This window comes from Lycorma delicatula, chromosome 6, assembly GCF_047948215.1.
Source record: "Lycorma delicatula isolate Av1 chromosome 6, ASM4794821v1, whole genome shotgun sequence".
NCBI classification, from domain to species: domain Eukaryota; kingdom Metazoa; phylum Arthropoda; class Insecta; order Hemiptera; family Fulgoridae; genus Lycorma; species Lycorma delicatula.
This window is the reverse complement of record NC_134460.1, coordinates 155,483,908-155,498,353: the sequence shown is the minus strand read 5'-3', so window position 1 is coordinate 155,498,353 and position 14,446 is coordinate 155,483,908. Positions and strand designations below refer to the sequence as shown.

Sequence of the window (14,446 nt, the reverse complement as noted above, 5' to 3'; positions counted from 1 at the left end):
TTACATTTTACCATTAGCTGATGACATGGTAACTTCGGAAAAAACTTTAGATGGGAGAATGAAATTTCAATAATCAGAAAAAAGTGCAAACAAAATCAAGCTATAAATTTAATATAATGGATTCGAATACTATGTATAGTTTACTGACATACCGTTATGTTTCAGTCCACTGCCGCCTTTCACAAAATATAATAGTAGTATAAATTACCTTAATTTTATTGCCCGGCGGTGGTGCAGCCCGTATAACAGCAAGGTTGATTCCTATTCTTTCTTCTAATTCGTTATTAAAATGTAATCGATCAGCGCTTTAATGAACCAACAGGACATCAAGATATGGACTTGGCGCCGGTGGATAGATGCTGAAGAACCGCAAAGAAAACCGCTGTAACAGCGAACAAACCGGATAATGATGGCTTCATCTAAAACAACTTAATGTATTTTGAACCGATTAAAATAATTAAAATTAAATTATCGCATATTTATAATAATCTTATTTGGGGAAACAAAAGCGATAAAAAATAAAAACATTATATTATACACTTTTTAATAAATTTCAATATCCTGCACATAGATGATGACTGGTGTTCGCAGACAACAATAAGAAAAAGGGTAGACTATAACCCCATTAATGAAAAGAAAATATATATATACATATATATAAAGAAATTAATTTTCATTAATCGAACTAATTGTAAAATTATTTTCAAGAAACCAATTAAATAAACTAATTTGCATAATCTAAACTTAAAAAAAAGGTTTTACATAACGAAAAAGTATCTCTTAACTTTAAAAATTTTACTATAACATTTTAGTTCGGTTAATAAAATAAAATTAATATATATAAAACGAGCTTTTATTTTATTTTATTTATAAAGAAAATTTAGTGTAAATTAAATGCGGTATAAATATTGAAAAATTATCATTTAGATAAAATAGTGTGTTCCCTCGGGTGGATAACCGGGAGACTGATGCTGATGATCTGCTACAGCGAGACCTGTAACGAAACAACACGTATCGAAAAAATCTCGAGTAAAAGGACTTGAGAAACTTTTGATGTCAAAATTTTTTCAGTTTGTTGCGTTAAGTAATTTATACTGAAAATATAAAACTAAATTTTTTAATTAAAGTAAATACCTCGGTTGACCGGGCCGTTTAATTAGGGTCTGGGCCATAATTCCAACATTATTTGTTTTAAGTTTGTTTCGGGTGTAATTCTAAAGGTACGTAATAAGAAAGTTACAACGAGGGGGTTTTAACTCGTTTTATATCCATCGCGATTTTTACGTCCCTCCAACTTTCAGTGCTCATAAATAAAAAAAAAGAGTAGATGATAAGTGGTTTCGCCATTATTTCCACAAAACATTACATTAAAACACGTATCATTTACTATTAAAAAAAAAAATTGATTCGATACGAGATTCAAGACGGCAGGTAAACGTGAAAGACCCGTATTTTTGGTAAGAGCCATAACTATGTTAAATGAATAACAAAATCCGTACAACTTTTACAGCATTGTATTCTGAAGAAGAAAATAAACAGCGTTGTAAGATGAATCGAACAAAGAAAAACCTTTTTGCTTCTCTTTCATCAGTCGTAAATCGGAAACTCGTACATATTTTATATTAAATTTCTCCGTTATTTTCACGTGTAGAAAATTTTATAAAAGATCCGGCAGAACAACGTGTACACCTGTTATTCTTTCGTCCAAATCTACTCGACCGATACAAGTTAAATTTTGCACTAACAAAGGTTTTATACCTGTAAAGAATTTACGATATAATATTTGAACGAGTTGGAGCGGGAGAATAAAAAGTAAAAATAAATAAACTGAATAATGATTTTCTTTTAAAACGAAATCGCTCTAAAAAGTAGAACATAACTTTTGTTTATTATAAGATAATCAAAATAATTTTCAATATTTATAAGAATTCTGAGCTCGTAAAATATTTACTGAAGAATTCGAATAGGTAATCTGCGATAATTAATAAAGTTAAAAATGTGAACGTAAATTAAATCGATAAGACAAAATAATATTTTTTCGGCGCACAACGGGTTATGTTTTACAAATGCTGAAAATTATTTTCATTATCTTAAAATCACCAGAAAATTTATTTTCTACTTTTTAGAGCGATTTCGTTTTAAAAGTAAACCGTTATTGTTTTTAAACTTTATTTAATTTTATTTTTTGTATACGTAAATATTTTAAAAAAAATATATAAACCCTTTAGGAGCAAAACTATATTGCTGTAGAAGTAATATGAAATTTTATAATCTATTTTTTTTTTTTTTGAGAAATTAATTCAGACGGAAAACGCGAGCCCGCGCGCGCGAATACACAGTGAGACATTAAAAATCGGTATTTTCAGCTATTTTATTACTTTCGTAATTATTCTTGACGTATTTTGGTACTTTTCGTTTGATTTTTTGCGAAAATTACTGGAAAGAAGGATCTGTTTAAATATACGTGTACGACAAGAACACCGTACGATAAGCTACGTCATCCTTGAAAATTGCATATTGTGAAATGTCAGGTCCCACTTATATTTTTATAGGACAATACGTTTCCCACCTGAAACTTATTATTTCGCGTCGTGCGTGCCTGCACAATGTAACTTTTTTTTTTTAATGTTCTCCCTGCATTTCTCGATTTGTATTAACATAATGTACAGGAGTTATTTTATTTATGCACGATAATTCATTATTTACAAAGTCTAAACTAATTTTCACCCTTTCCTTCCTAGTACCGATTCAAAATTTCTATGAAAATAAAATAATATTTATTATTACTTATTTATTATAATTACAAATTTATATTTATCGGTTATTTCCTAATAACGATACTAACTTAAGAAATTCTTCTTTCGAAATGCGACGGCCGTGGTTTCTTCGAAACGGTTTTTACATAGTTTTGTAGTCTCAGGTCGACCGTTCGTGAGATGTGTTTAATTGAATCTCAACCACCAAAGAACACCGGTATCCGCTATCTAATGAAATCGGTAAAAAAGTTATTCTTAACCTTGCTAGGATTTGAACCTTAAAACTCTCGACTTCGAAATCAGCCGATTTGCAATGACGAGTTAACTTTTTAATAATAACTTTTTAATAAGACATTCCTGTAATGACAAAATTTATATATAACAGAAAGTAAACTAGGAAATATAATATTTTCGTTATGCATCAATATACGTAATAAAAAATATATTTCAATATAAGAGTACGTTAGAAATTGTATCGGAAACAAATAAACGCCATTATTATGTAAAATAATTAAACGAATGGTATAGAAAAAATCATAAACAAAAGAGAAAATCCCACTTACTTAAGCTAGAATCCTTAATAGCCCCAGTAGTTAAAAAAAAAGGATGTAAAAAATAAAAATAAAAAATATATATAAGATAAGCTAATACACAAGTCTCTCTCCCTCATGCTCTCTCTCTCTCTCACACACACAAGCACATATATTCATATTCTTTCTAGTCTAAATAAAACATTTTAAATTGTATAAACATCGTTCAAATTGTGTAATAAAACGGATTCCTCTGTGAATACAAAACAAAATAACCGACTTAGATGCCATATAAAATGATTTTGTAACCATTTCATATATACACACCTAGTTTAGTGGCTACATGATCTGAAAAGGTTAAATAACCGCACGTGGAAGGCAGGCTATATACAAAAAATATTCCGTGAAATTCAAAAAAAATTTTAAGAATGATTTATCTCGAAAATGGTTTTCCCATTTAATGAAATATACGCGTAAGTTTAAGAAAGGAAACGAACCTTTTAATTAAAATATTATTAAACTTATTAAATAATATTTTTTAAATTTATACTGGGATATCGACTTGGAGAATTTTATTCGCTATCAAAAATATCATGCGTTCACGTTTAATGATGAAATTTAAACAAACAAAAAAATAATAAATCGATTTGAAACAGAAAATTTTAAAACGGAGACAAAATGGGGCGTATTGTAAATATTTTACTTTATAAAAAATTAAAAGATTTTTTATTTTAGCTGCTATCGGCGCAGAACGGCCCGTGGTGGTGAAGCGAGTAATTACCCAAGGCTCTTTCCACGACTCTCTCCCGCTGGAAGCAGTCAATTGATTATAGAAAACCATAAAGTTTAAATTCAAGTAAAATTTTCGTTCAATCCGGTCAGTTTTTTCCGACAACAATTGAATTTGAAGGACGTTAAACAATTATTTATGTTACTTAACTGTTTTTTTACTTTCCGAAATCAAATACTAAAATTATAATCGACAAAATTAAAACGTTATTTACATAAAAGTCTAAATTAGATTTTATTACCTGTTAATGTAGCGATGTCGAAATTAAAGAATCGGCTAAAATTCCCCATCGTAAAATTTTCGAACAGTAAACTTTTACGTCGTTCAAATTAAAAAAATAAAAAAATAATATGAAAATTCCGTAAAAGAAGACACTAACTCGTTAAAAATAAAAAAGATCGATATTAAATTATTTCACACAATATTTTAAATTAGCATAATATTATTTACGTTCACTTAATTAAAAAATAGTATTAGTAAACTTATTCGCATAAACAACGATTTATAAAACATGCCGATTCGATTAACTATCACGTGGAGAGAATTATATAAATATCTTTTTTCATCGTAAACTATATACATTATTATATACCCTAAACAATATTTTTTAACAAACGTTGACATACAAATCGAACAAAAACGGACCCAGAAATGGCTTAATTGACATCGATATTTATACGATAAAAACAAAATCGTGTTATTTGTGTATCCACCTAATAAAGTGAAGAAATATTTTTAAGTTAATTATTTTAACAACGAACAATTATTTTTTTTTACAATTTATATTTCTTACTTACGCGGGCGCGCAAACACACAAAACACAATTTATGTGCGTTTTTATATGAAACTCAACGCATATGTTTTAGATCATATTTCAGATACAAATTCAGCGTAGATTGATAATTTTATATTAATTTAGAAAAATAATATAATTTACGTATTTAAAAAGCTAACTCGAAAGTATAATAAATATTTACTAATTTGATAATTCTTTTTTTATTATTTACTATCTCCCCCGTCTTATATTTATAATAACCATTAGTACATTTTTATTTTAAACGAAATAAATTAGAGAAAAATAAACCGTTTAGAAAAACACCTGCATGTGTTATTCTAAACGGTTTATTCTTTGCATTTATAGATTATTAATTAACACTGACATATTTAAAAGATTTAAATACGATAAAAAACTAGCTGCAGCTAGGCGGTTCCTCTGGCGGGCAGCATCTCAGAATGGGATTATTACGAGTCTGAAATTGATAACCTCTTGTGTGAAATTTTTTTTTTAATGATGAAAATCGATCAAAGAAAAGCGAAAAGTCACCAAATCTATGCAATTAAATTTGGTTTAGGCGTCTTTTAATGATCGCACATTAAACGTTTTCAATATTCACAATATACATATGCAAATTCACTCGATACGAGAACCGGAAAGCTTAAATATAAATCAAATTAAATTAAATTTAAGAAAAAAATTCGTAATAAATAATACGCTACATATTTGAGTGTACTCCATAGCGCTCTTTTTCCCGCATCATTACTAACTCTGATCGTTCCTAGAGGGAGTATTTACTTATATTTTCACTTTCTTCTACGGATATATCGGCGATAAATTTTTATTTTATTATTTTAATGTAAGCGTTTCTTGTACTGTTTCTTTGATTTACAGACACCGAATGATGTTGTGAATTACACGGTAATGCTTTTGCAGTAGATGTTGGTAACTAAGGATATCATACAAGTAAAATCAAAGCGGCCGGTTCTACGCCCTGAAATATTTTTTTTAAATAATAAGAAATATAGTAAATTAAAAATTGTATTTACACACGGTAAATTAATTATAGAAATATTAATGCATTCGTTTGTAACTATTGTAATCCTAAGGATTATATTCGTACACTTTTTATATAAATTAATTTAACACACCGCTTGAATAAAGTAACTTCCTTTTTTTAAAAAAAAAAAATAGTATTCATAAATATTGTCAGAATTTGCACGCATTTAACATATATATATATATATTTGCACATTCTTATAAGTAGACATATATGAAACTTAACATGTAAGGTAATAATGTAATTTACGTTACGTTATTACAATGTAAATTACAACTTAAAACTTACGTAACTTAATAAAAAGAAATATATCTTAACAAGAAATAATTATTGGATTTTACGCTTTCTCTCGATCGGTTGTCAAATATACGTTTCTCCTTGGCTGTTGCTGTGTTATTTTAAATATTCAAATTTTCATCAATTTAAAACTCGCATAGAGGGCGATACGATTATATCATTTATTTTTTATAACTACAATTGTATCGTTGTCAGTGTTTAACGGAAGGAGAAGAATTATGTTTGCGTTAAAATGAATAGCATTTTTAAAAGACAAAAAAGTTTTTCGATCGAACAGAGTTTTTGTTCGACTAAACACAAACAAAGATTAATTTTTAAATAAATGATTTATAACGATTCCTATATATATACTTGCTATCTCATTATTATGGGTTATGGGGAGAAAAAAATGTTTACGATAACTATATTTTACATGCCACACCCTATTCCGCCATAAACAATGGTTCATGGTTCAAAACTAGCCGTTTTGTTATAGTGTTTTTCTACAGTACCATTTGTCCTTGAAATCTGTACGTGTAATATCGTTTTTGTTAAAACATTATAAGATTAATAAAACTTTCTTTGTTGAACACAAGCAGCGGTATAATTATTCAAAGAATTTTAGATTTTTACGCAAAAACCTTTAAATAAGAATGACATTAGAAAATGAATCCTCCCGCTATAAAAATCCAACGATAATGCCGATTACATTAAAATCGTTTACTTAGACTAAATAATTTTCCGTTCAAATAAGTTATGAAAAAAACTTTTCTCAGGATTATCGGTGGAATTACCTCAACAAAATCCATGAAATTATCATTAAAATCGTTCGGTTTAATGAAGAGTAAACCTTGAACATCTATCGTTTTTACTTTTCCGGGAAACGGGCCAGATTTGAACTCCTTGATCAAATTATGTTTTTAATTTACAAATGACGCGGTATTAAAAGCGTTAATCAGAATAAAAAAAAAACAATAATTTGTAATAAAACATTTTGCGTCTAAGTTTATCCTCTTGACCAAATAATGTTTTTACCGTCAAATTTATATCGTATTTAGAATTTAATTACTAAAAGAAAAAGCTGAAAACACATTTGTACGACTTACCCTTCAGCCGGCTTTTTTCTGATGCACAGCTTACACAAACAACTTAATTTAAAATATTTATCGATTTAGTGAAATATAATATTTTTTGTTCAGGAGTTAAGCTTCCCTCATCGCCCCTGCCGCATGGACAAAAGATATCAGTCGGTAGGTAAGGATTTTCAAATAACAGCCTATTATGATGACAAATTGTTTGTACTAATAAAATTTATTGCTACTTCAGCAACCGTTTCGTAGCCCTAACAATTTGTTTTACATATTCCAAACGTGGCCTGCCTACACAATTTTTCCCTTCTACCTGTCCTTCCAATATTAACGCCTCGAACGCCTATAACTCGAGAATTTGTACAACTCGAAATTTATTTTAATTCCCTGCCGAACTGCATTACGTTATACGGAAATATAATGCCTTTAACCCGAACAAAAATCCTATAAGTCCAAGTAAAAATTTGATCGGTTTATAAAAAATTAATATAAAAAAACCAAAGTTTAACGCGAGGCCTATAATAATACCGCTCTTATATTCAGTTCAGAAATATGAAACAAGCGTGTTTCACTTCCTGTACTGTGCGATAACAAAAAAGAATGAGTCGACATACAAAGAGGGAAGCGAAACTTATACATCACGCGTCGGTATTCACCGAAACTCGTTTCTCGTAAGTGTCGGTCAATGCGTCTTTATAATATTCTCAGCCCGTGTGCGTAGTTTTTTATGTCTTTTTTTATTTGTTTGCTACTATAAAAAAGGGTGTTCTAATTCTTTCCTTACAACGAAAATTTTTCCACTACATGTTATTTGCCAGATCTAATTTGTTTTTAGGTCATTTAAATTCGATTATAGATTGCATTGCTGAGGATAAACCTAAGAAAAAATACACGTGTAGAGTACGGCTCTTAAAAAACAATATTTTAAAAATGAGAAAATTACCTGCTAAAAGATATTTTAGAATTATAAACCGGTATACTAGTATCTAGGATTAGAAATAAACTATCAAAAATATGTGCAAACGGTAATGTTTCTGACGAAGGTGAAATCGTTAATATTTGTTTTACGAATACTTTGTTAGAATATTTAATGAAGTTATCAGTAGCGCCGGTACTGTGAACGATAGAATGATGTAGAATTATCATAAGTTATGACTTGTAATGCGTTTATATTTTGTTTCGCATTTAGAGTTAAATCTTTTACCGTCTGATTTACACCGACACTATTCGAAAGACAAAATATATATTATAACGGCTGTTGAACTAAACTAAAATAATAAATTTATATGCTTTACGTAAGTAAGAAGAAAAGAGTAAGATAGTTCATTTATCATTAATAAGGAGGACATGAAATTACTATCTAAAATACTCGAGTTGGAACCCTATATATCGGGGGAGCCAAGTTAAAATTGTATTTTTCATCGAAAGGGAAAGCAGTTGAACGATACCTTACTCTAAAAGTTACAGTATTCTTCTACCTTCATGGATTATCGTGGATTTTTATATTCAAAAAAATGTGTCGTTTAAACCGAAATTTTTATTCGCAATTTATAGTACCCGAATGATAAACTCGATAAAACATGAACGTCAACCGAAAATCGACTCGGAATCTTAAATAATCACTTTGTGAGGCGACAAATTATTGAACGATAATATAAATATAATATTAAAATTCCAATATCAACTACATCATGTCCTGCAGGTAGCTTCGCTATCGAACCGACTATACTAATGAAACCTATAACATTATTCGTAATTTAAAAAGTAATTTTTTATCGCCAGGGATAGAGAATTTAACTGAAATCTACCTAAAAAAATTCATATTTATTGTAAATATGTTGGAATGCTAGACAGTTTTTTTTTTATGTAGAGTAGTAAATCTGCATTTTCAATTTAATAAATTGATCAGAATAAAAAATCGATTACACGTCCTTAGTTTTTTTTTTTTTTTTAAGGCGTTCCTCAGTCAGATTTTCGTTGGAATGTTAAAACCCTGTTTTAATAATGGACCGATAACGGAAAGAAAATATTATCGCTAACTTGAGTAATTATTTCATAATCATAACAAAATAATAAATTCGGTATTGTGTCGCGTACAAACTACTGACAGTCGTTATTTGTTTATGTACTCTGCGCTTGACAAGACGCCACCATCAACAAGTCTATACGATAACAAAATATATCAAACAAATTATTTTTAGTTCAAGATTTATTATAAAAATGATCGCGATTCAAATAAAGTGTCGAAACTAAATAAACTACTGAAATAAATCAAACGGTTAAATCGACACGACTACGTATAACAATTTAATCTACGCGTAAAAATGTCTCGATGAAAATTATTTTATATATTGATAATTTTGATTTTAATACTTTTAAACTGAAGTAGAATTTTTCCCGATGATGGTCGAACGACAGAAAGTACATGAAAAAGCACAGACGAATTGTCGTTAAGGTTGAACTTTGACAAATTTTATTAATACATAAATAATCTTATATACCGACGTCGTCACGATTGTAACATCAAACATTATTTGCATCTCTATCCCTCTTGACAAACCGTTTTCTTTGTTACTTATTTAGAAATGACCGTGGAATTAAACCCGTTAAAATAATAAGAGACCTTGAAAAAAAAACTATTTTTTCCTTTTTTTTTAAATTCCTTTAAACATATTTTCACACACACCCACTGACAGAGAGAGATAGCGCAAAATTGAAAGGTTTCTTGGGTTTACGTACTAAAAACACAAAAGGTACTTTTGGCCGCATGAACTGGAATACCAGTGAAAAATATGTTTATATTACTTTTATTGCGGTATTAAAACCTTTTCAGAAACTACATATTTAAAGATGAAGAAGAAATACATAAAAGGATATATGAAATAAATGTCAGAACTTGCCGGGAATCGAACAACAGTTATAAGGTAACTGTGCCGGTTTTAACGATGGAACTATTGTACTCTTTATTTTCACACGTAAGGTTTTTACAATAATTTTCTTAAAAATCGCTAAAAATATTCCTACATGTTCTATTCAATTTTTAGGTAAAAATCCGTATGAAACATACCGATTTTGTACGGCTTCAACTCGATTGTATGTCAACGGAGTTTTACAAGCGATGTGTCATTTTATTCAAAATAAAACGCTTTAATAAGTAAAAATTATATCAAACCGTTATAAAGATATGGAAGAATAAAAAATGAAATTTTCCAAATTTCATTAATCTAGGTTTACCGGTTTCTGAGAAATAATTTTTTTGTTGAAATTCACAAAACGGAGTCCAGAAGGAAAATAAATTATTTTAATGTTAGGTGGTTCGGATAACTGAGCCAAAGTGCACCTTTTGTTATTCAAAACTTATGCCGCAGGATCATTAACACCCTCGTTAGTCCGATCGATATATATTTAATTTAGATAATTTAGTAAACAATCTCGCACTGTTAAGTTTAAAACGGTGCACGTGTAAATTATTAATGCTTAAGAGTATTATAATTAGGGTATTTACATTTTAAGTTAAATCTTTTACAGTTTCGTTTACACTAGCGATACTATTCCAAAGACAAAATATATAATATAAAACAGCTGTTGAACTTTACGTATTTTGTTTTAACCGATTTGGTTTAACATTATAGGGTTAGGTAGAAGGTAAAAAAGTAATACGAAGATAAATATATATATATATAAAACAATTCATTAAGAATGTAGAATTTAGAAAATACATACATGAAGGTCCAAAAAAAGGCGAAGAGTAACATCACACCAGTCAATCGAAGTGATGACGACAAAAAATAAAATAAAAGAAGTTATCGGAGTATATAGCAATATTAAACGAGACAAGAGAGCGATAACACAGTCAATCAGTTTTTTCTTTCAAGAAAGGTTTTTTTATAAAAAAAGGCCAAAATAAAAAATAATACTATTCATAAATTCTTTAAATTTCGACTTTGTGAAATTCGGTTGATTCAGAAACCTTTTCAAATTGTTTATTTGGCGGAGATTATTTATTAGTTTTTTATAAGCGTTCATCAATTTAAAAAAAAAATTATTTTTATCTGTAATATAATCAGTATTAAAAATAAAAATGTCCGTATAGACCGTTCTCAAGAAACGTAAAAGTGAAGCGAGCGTTCCGATTAAAATAAAAAGAATATCGCTCAAGGTAGTCGGTTAACTTCTACTAAACTTTAAGGAAGTCAGAAAATATTTCTTATTGCTTTTAAACAATTTGCCTTTTAACTTTCCACAAAAAAATACTTCAATACCGGAGAAAACAGTCAAAATGAGACTCTTATAAATATTTTAAACGAATGATGTACAAAAAAGCATATATAAAAGAGAAAAACCCCACTTACGAAACCTAGAATCGTTAATCGCCCCGGTATATCACAAAGCCCGCGCTATTTAAAACACAATAGATTTATTTCGGAGCAAAAATAATTCAAACTTCAAAAAACTCCTAACTTAGACGTAAATAAAATTACTTTTAACGTAAGTAGAAAATACGTAGTTTGTTTATGTTGAAATAAAAATCACGGTTCAAGGAGTTTAATTTAATTAACTAGCTGTAATAACCGAAGGATATTTACGTTTTTAAAAAGTAAATATTTAAAATATAAATAAAATTAATGTAACTAATTAATTCCCCAATAATTCCGATTAAGAAAATTATAACCTAAAAACCATACGGACAAAAACGTTTTAAAAGAGTAAGAATGATTTTTACGATCGGTGGGATTTTATTGTGTTAATAAAAGTTTTTCGTGGAGTGCATGTTCAGGCAAAAAAGATACATCAAAGTCGCAAATTTTCTCATCTATTAGACGCACAGGAATGAAAAATTGTAACCGCAAAAAGGAGGCTTCTAGAAAACTATTATTCTTTATCGACAAAATATTTTAGGTTAAAACCACAAAATCAAACTATACGGACGATTCCCTCGATATATTATGTAATTAAGACGAATCTGAGGTCATACTCGGCTTTAATTTCTTTGTCGTATATTATCCGCATTTGAAATTACTTTTTACGGGTGAAGACAATCCTTTATATGCCCGCTTGCAAATAAATTAAATATTAATACATTTTTTTGTTACTATTATTAAATAATTCGATTTAAAGTAATTTAATTTTAGACTGAATTAATTTAAAAATTTTTTAATTATTTTCAGGGCCTTCGAAACAACTAAATAATTAACCGATATTAATTTGTACTCATATTAATACAGTAAAATAAGCTTCAACACGATCGCCCCCTACCACTCTAGCAAATCTATAAAAATGATTATTCTACTGAATAATCGTGAAAATTTTTCCGTCAAATCTGATACAGAAAGAAGTATAACAAATAATTTGATTTTATCAAATATTATTAGTTTTACGCTCTTCTACACGCTTTTGTTTCTGCGCTAATCTTTTCATTTCAGAGGACTTCTTACAGTTTCTAGATCTACCTTGGCATATTAACTACATCTAATGCGTTTACGGAAATACGCAATAGAAACTAATCGACAGCCTGCCTACGACGACTGTTCGAAGACTAATACGCTAAATTTTCAAACGGCATGAAATAAGCGTGTCAAGTGTAGGGTAAATTGTTCTACAACCTAAGAAAAAATTGAGATTTTTTGTTGGTTTTTTTCTCAGTCGATAATAAATACAAAACTCGAAAGCTTGTGAATGGTGGATGGTAGTGAAGAATGGAAAACATTTTAGCATATTCCGGCGGCTAATATATATATATATATATATATATGTTTGTATATTATTGAAAAATGGAACAAACTAAAGCTAGAAAGAAATGGCCTATTTGAATTCGATTTAAATTGCGATAAAAAAAATTCCTAAAGGTTTATGCACGAATGGACTGAAAAAATATTTTTAAGTTAATTACTTTAACAACGAACTATTATTTAATTTCTTTACATAAAACTAATTCTTTACCAATATCGCGCGCGCGCAACACACACGTAATCTCATTCGATAGATTTAATAATTTTTTCTTAATGTTTCCTTTCCACTTATATTTATGACCGTCATTACGAAAAATACATTGACGTTGCGTAATTTCTTTGTAATAAGAATTTAAGATATAAATCCACACGGATATGTTATAAATTAATAAATGAAATAAAAGATTTTCTTTTATTTAATAATAAAAAAAATACATTTTGACACATTAGGTCATCGTCAAAGAACATTGGTAAAATAGACGGAGCATACAGGAAAGTTAAGGAAAATTCTGGGGTACATAAATTAAAATGTAATAATGTGTTAAACAAAGATGGTACACCAATATATAATACGAAAGGTAAAGTCGATAGATGGGTGGAATATATTGAAGAGTTATATGGAGGAAATGAATTAGAAAATGGTGTTATAGAGGAAGAAGAGGAAGTTGAGGAGGATGAAATGGGAGAAACAATACTGAGATCTGAATTTAAGAGAGCATTAAAAGATTTAAATGGCAGAAAGGCTCCTGGAATAGACGGAATACCAGTAGAATTACTGCGCAGTGCAGGTGAGGAAGCGATTGATAGATTATACAAACTGGTGTGTAATATTTATGAAAATGGGGAATTTCCATCAGACTTCAAAAAAAGTGTTATAGTTATGACACCAAAGAAAGCAGGGGCAGATAAATGTGAAGAATACAGAACAATTAGTTTAACTAGTCGTGCATCAAAAATCTTAACTAGAATTTTATACAGAAGAATTGAGAGGAGAGTGGAAGAAGAGTTAGGAGAAGACCAGGATTCCATCCTTGGCTCTTGTAGTGAAAGGTTGTGTCTTATTGTGCTCTGTGATTGTGAGTTGTAACCAGTCCTGCCTGGTGTTCAACAGTTCTTCTACCTGCGTCGCCAGACAATGTGAGAAGCGTCTGCTAGGACATCAGCCGGGCGGCCAGCTACCTGGATTACAGGCCAGTTACATTAAGAAAAGGATAATCCTTTTCTTAATTTTATTTCTATTCTATTCAAATTTCTATAATAATGTAAAGTGAACTCTTGTAGTCATTACGAACACATTAAGTTAATAGCCTATTATTATAGGACTATTGTGCTGATTTAAAAATAATTTTATTTTAAATTGTTTGATATAATCTGTACCTGTTTAGGTCTACAGGTTATATATTGTTTTGATTTTTCTTGTCAGTGATTTTATTTTGCAGCAA

At 29.2% G+C, this 14,446-nt stretch overlaps 1 pseudogene; it reads right to left on the bottom strand.

Annotated features, from left to right (window-relative positions):
- LOC142326965 (vacuolar protein-sorting-associated protein 36-like) overlaps positions 1–14,446 on the bottom strand; it is a 170,483-nt pseudogene that overhangs the window by 23,246 nt on the left and 132,791 nt on the right.